The sequence below is a fragment of the Apium graveolens genome, chromosome 8 (genome assembly GCF_009905375.1).
Source record: "Apium graveolens cultivar Ventura chromosome 8, ASM990537v1, whole genome shotgun sequence".
NCBI classification, from domain to species: Eukaryota; Viridiplantae; Streptophyta; class Magnoliopsida; order Apiales; family Apiaceae; genus Apium; species Apium graveolens.
In genome coordinates this window covers 218,045,438-218,051,437 of record NC_133654.1, presented here as the reverse complement: position 1 = coordinate 218,051,437, position 6,000 = coordinate 218,045,438, and the positions used below count along the sequence as shown (strand labels likewise).

Genomic DNA, 6,000 nt, shown 5'->3' with positions numbered 1-6,000 from the left:
TCCATTCTTTACGGAATTCCTTCTTCATGCATATCTCTTCTTATGTTTATCTTGATCTTCTTAACTTTAATCAGCTACTGTCCTTATCTGATCGTCCTTCAGCACTTAAGTTCTGATATCTATCTCCTGATGCTTATCTCCTGATAACATAAGTACTGATATCCCTTAAGTTCTGACGTCCAGTATAAGTACTGATCAGTTAAGTACTGATTTGTTCTGTTCAAATAAGATCTGAAATCTAAACATAAAACATATTAGCCATGACATTATCAAATATATCTAACAGTATGGGTAAATGATAGGCTTTTGACGCGCAGTTCGTCGAGTGATTATCGTTTAGGCGATTAAAGTTATATCTTTTAATTATAGATGCGGATCGCTCGAGTTGATCGGGACTAGACATTGAAAAAAGTAAGATGGAATGGTATTGGGTATCTGGCTTTTAGCAATCGCAGGAGCAGCATATCAGTAAAATGTTGAAAAGCAAGACGGAGATTTTTTGAGATAGAATGTCAGAATAAATGCGTTTTTGCGAGTGTGACTAACTACTAAATCTCAAAGGCAAGTATCCTTATCATCACTTATTGTTCAAGTGATATTTATTTTGAATCTTATCATGCAAGTATTGCTTTCCCTATTCAGTTCATAATAGATAAATGTTTTACATATCGCTGAAATAAATGATTCTGTTTATGCAAGTACTTATCTGCTATTCTATGTTCAGAATAGTCAAGTGTTTTACTTATCCAACTATCGGATTTATAAATGTTTTGTATTTTGCGAAAGATGACGTTGTTTTGGGTTTTTTTTCTGCCCAAGTAAATGTGGCAATAAAAGTTTATAAGGGTGTCGAGTATTATGACCCCTTTCAATAAAATATTTTAAGATTGGATGGTTGCGTAAGAGGCCGTGGTGGCAGTCCAGCAGAGATTTCGGTATTATACAGGATATAATACCATTAGGCTGATATGTGCCTTGGATGCCCCATTTGTTTAGTTGGATATGCTTCGGCATACCGGTGTTGCTCCGCGGCTGATCACCGGCGGCAACACACCGTCGCTCGAGGATTCCAATCTAAATTATTATATTATTTTTGATAATCTTATAAGGAATGTTTTATCAACTATTTTGGTTTTGAATAAAGGTGGAATACAGTTTTGATTCAGTTACTGATTGATGTTAATATTTAAGTTGTTGTTAAATATCAAATGTGGTATTAATGTAGATGATTGATGTTGACTTCCATATTTTAGCGCGGGTAGGTTGTGAGCATCAAAGTTCGTATTGATATCTAATTTAATATGACATCAAAATGAATATTAATATCAAGAGTTGAGTTTTGAATAAAGTTTATGATTCAATCCATAGTCATTGCTTCTTGTTATTGTGGTTTACGATATTCCCGGAAATATTGTTTTACGAGTTTTATTTCCGTCAAGATTCAAATTATTGCTGAAGTATTTCGCTCAAAAATATCAAAATGGTTTTGAACACAATTAAGGAACCAATTCTGGGGTTCCTCAACTAAAATTTTATGATTCAACAATTATGATTTTAAATGTCCCGCTCTAATGCAGATGTCGGTTTTATATCAAAAGACCATATATATGTCATAATGATCTTGCTGAGCATTTCTTTCGCTCATACTTGCCTGTTTTCAAATTTAACCTCCAGTGAGGATTAACTTGCGTTGTTTAGCTGCGTAATTCGAGAAAGCAAAGAAGGAGCTTTTGGAAGGCGATTGGTCCAGGGTTTGCGGGCTAGTGTAAGTTTTATTGTGTAAGGTTGTTTATTATATTATAGTTGTGTATTTTATAGTTGGGCCTAGTATACTCTTTTTCGAAGTTATACAAGGGGGTTTAGCTTTGAGTTTGGAATTTGTTGAAAAGAGTTTTAAAAGAAAGTGAAAATTTATTTGTGGAATTTGGATTTCTTGTTTCTAGAACTGTAACCTTAAAAGATCTTGGATTAGTTTGGGGTCATAAATGATAAATATCTTCCGCTGGCATTTATTTATTGATTAAACAGATTAATTTGAATTGAGGTTTCATCGTGACGACCAAATCCTCTGACCCCGGATTTGGGGGCGTTACATCTCTCTTGCCTGGGTTAGCCTCTATATCACTCGGAAGAGTTCCTTGAGGTCGGTTCAATAAGGCATTAGAAATCTGCCCAATCTGATTCTTCAAAGTTTTGATAGAAACCGCTTGGCTTTTGCACATAAGCCTCAACTCCTCCAATTCAGATTTTTTATTAGAAGATTGATCGGCACCTCCATGAGATTGTTGTTGCATTCCCTGTGGCTGAAATTGTTGCCTTGGTGCATACTGTTGCTGAAAACCAGGAGGATTAAAAGGCTTATTTCCAAACTGCTGGTAAGGCTGTTGTATTGCATTCTGATTATGGCTCCAGCTGAAGTTAGGATGATTGCGGTTATTAGGATGATAAGTAGCGGGAACAGGTTGATACGGCCTCTGAAAGTTGCTCACGAAATGAGCTGATTCACTACATATAGCACATTGCTCCGTCGCATACGATCCTGCACAAAGCTCGCAAACACTCATTATGGGTTGAACTCCATAGTTGGTCAGAGAATCGACCTTCATAGTCAACGCCTTTAGCTGAGCAGCGATAGCTATAGATGTATCCACCTCCAGAATTCTTGCTACCTTGCCTTGTGGTAGCCTCTAAGTTGGATTCTGATATTCATTCACAGCCATCATCTCAATTAGCTCATAAGCTTACTCATAGCTCTTAGCCCATAAAGCTCCACATGAAGCTGCATCGAGCATAGGTCTTGACTGTGCTCCCAAACCATTATAAAAGCAATTGATCACCATCCAGTCAGGCATTCCATGATGAGGACACTTTCTAAACATCTCCTTTTAGTGCTCCCAAGCTTCACATAAAGATTCACCCGATTGCTATGCGGACTGAGTAAGAGCATTCCTGATTGCAGTTGTCTTTTCCATAGGGAAGAATTTAGGAAGAAATTTTTGAGCAAGATCCTCCCATGTCGAAATAGAACCTGGTGGTAGAGAGTGCAACCAGCTTTTAGCTTTATCCCTCAGAGAGAATGGGAAAAGTCTCAATAACACGACATCTTAAAAAACATTATTGAACTTGAAGGTGTCACAGATCTCAATGAAGTCCCTGATGTGCATGTTAGGATCTTCAGTTGGAGAACCCCCAAACTGGACTAAATTATGTACCATCTAAATCGTGTCAAGCTTGATTTCAAAGGTATTAGCTGCGATAGTTGGCCTGACAATGCTAGATTGAATGTCATTGATCTTTGGTTGAGAAAAGTCCATCAACGCTTTCATTGGAGCTGCTGGTTCTCCCATTGTAATGATCGCTTCTTCTTCAACTTTCTCAACTTCTTCAAAAAATTTCTTCTTCTACTTCTTCAACTACTTTATCTTCTTCAATTATTTCCCTACGAGATTGAGACCATGTTTGTATACACACTCTCTAGAATACCTGAAACACAATAATGTAACCTTATATGTAAAATAGTTCGAGTCAGTGAACTTTAACGACCACTGATATCAAGCACATAAACTAAAATTTAACACCGAGTCCCCGACAACGGCGCCAAAAACTTGTTCGCACTAAAACACATACGAAAATACATGCAAGCGCACGTGATCACAAGTAGTATAAGATATAAGTCAAGTTCGTTCCCACATGGATTGGTTTAGGTTAAGTTCAGATTATGCACTTATGCAACAATGTATGATTATGGTTCACAGCTAAGACAAGTAATAAGTTTGATTTGATTAACTACTTAAGAGATTATACTAGAAAACTTAAACTAAGAGACTAAAAGTGATTTACTTATATGAGAATAAAATATGGGATTCTAACTTCATTGAATACTTCATTCAAAGTTTATATCTTTATCAATAGTATACATTGGTGATGATAACTAATCAGATAACATGAAATTACTATACGCTATCTTTCGATATAAATATACCCTACTGCTAAACATCCACAATCAAGAAAGAAGTTGAGTAGACACCAATTATGCTTAGACCCTATATGTCTATAGAATTTGAAAACATAACAGTTGAAGAGCAGGTTATCAATTATGATTACATTGGGTGTGTAAGATGGTTAAAATTACAATACGAATTATGCATGGCAATTCACACATAAACCTATGCTAGCATGGCAGTTCTAAATCTCTATATTCACTTTTGCTTCACTAGAGATTAACAAACAATCTTAGATGTTAGTTACGCATCAAAGAGGAATAAGCACAACCAAACTAGGAAATCATAAATCACCACATACTAAAGATTTATAATAATCAACTATTGAAATCCATAAGTAAATCTGTTAGAACCCCATGAAAATGATTAGTTCATGATCGGACACTTCGTCACCATGGGTTCCTATGAAAACACGGTAATAAATAAGTCCAGAATACTACGATAGAATATAAAAGTAATAGGGTTTAGAACAAGAACAAAACAAGCATCCAAAAGTATTGCCTAAATCGAAGAATACAAAAGTATGAAAATAATTCTTCTTCTCATTAGTCGTCTCGTGTGCTCTAGGTCTTCTTAATGTTCTCCCTGGCTTCCTTATTGTTAAAAATGTCTTTTTATCTTTATATATAGATTCCTGGATGATCTGGACGCTTCAACTTTTCAAATCAGAATAGAATCAAGATTCTGGAAAAAAGTAGGCGCGGTTGCCCCGCTTCCAGCGCGGGCGAGCTGCCTTTCTGCCAAACTGGCGCGGGCCCCGTCTTGAGCGCGAGCGCGCAGAGGTTCTACTGAATTTCTATTTTTTGTTTTTTTGCTCTCCTTTCTTCGTGCGATCTCCCGAAACTCTAAACCTGACCTCTTATTAGCATAAAATCATTGAATAACTCCATTCCCCCTCTTGACTAGTGCCCTGCAATGCAATTACACAAAACACATCAAAAAGACCACTTACTTGAGTCCAAAACATCCAATTTAAGCCAAAATAAAGCGTTCCAAGTGGATATAAATTCCACTAATCAGTGATCATTCAACTGAATATCAAGATCAATTTGGTGAACAGTCCACAAATAGAAGTTCTTCTCAATCAGGAAATGACAGCACTGATACAAGGGGAGCTTCACACGAAAATGATGCATCCAATATAGGGGGCATCAGGAAACAGGACTGAACTGCCAAAAGCTTTAAAATGGACAAAAGATCACACATCTGATCTTAACATTGGAGATCCTGATGTTGATGTTGAAACAAGGAGTGCAACTAAACATGAATGCCTCTATCACAACTTTCCTTTTAAAGAGGAACCAAAGAAAGTAGAGGATGCACTCAAGGATGTTGACTGGATTCAAGCAATGCATGAAGAGTTGGATGAGTTTGAAAGGAATGACGTGTGGAAACTGGTTCCAAGGCCAAAGAACAAATCAGTAGTTGGCACTAAATGGGTTTTCAGGAATAAGACAAATTCAGATGTCAATATAATCAGGAACAAAGCTAGACTTGTTGGAAAGGGTTATTCATAACAAGAGGGCATTGGCTATAATGAAACATTTGATCTTATGGCAAGACTGGAAGCTATCAGGATTTTCTTGGCATATGATGTACATAAGAAATTCAAGGTCTTTCAGATGAATGTCAAGAGTGCTTTTCTGAATGGAGAGTTAGAAGAAGAGGTTTATGTTAAGCAACCACCTGGCTTCATTGATCCAAAATTTCTAAACCATGTATATAGACTTGACAAAGTTTTACATGGACTCAAACAAGCACCAAGAGCTTGGTATGAAATACTTGCCAAATTCCTGATTGAAAGTGTTTTCAAAAGAAGTACTATTGAAAAAACTTTGTTTTACATAAATAAGGTAGTGATCTGCTTTTGGTGCAAATTTATGTTGTTGGCATTATTTTTGGGTCTCCTAACAACAAGTTGTGCAAGAAATTTATTGATCTTATGAAGTAAGGTACCAAATGAGTATGATGGGAGAGTTGAGTTACTTTCTTGGACTAC

General features: G+C 36.5%; 1 non-coding gene across 1 annotated transcript; it reads left to right on the top strand.

Moving 5' to 3' along the window:
- The first annotated feature begins 2,850 nt into the window (after positions 1–2,850).
- Positions 2,851–2,957, top strand: LOC141681154 (small nucleolar RNA R71). Its single transcript, XR_012558596.1, has one exon. It is a non-coding gene; the product is annotated as a small nucleolar RNA R71 (small nucleolar RNA).
- The last annotated feature ends 3,043 nt before the right edge of the window (positions 2,958–6,000 follow it).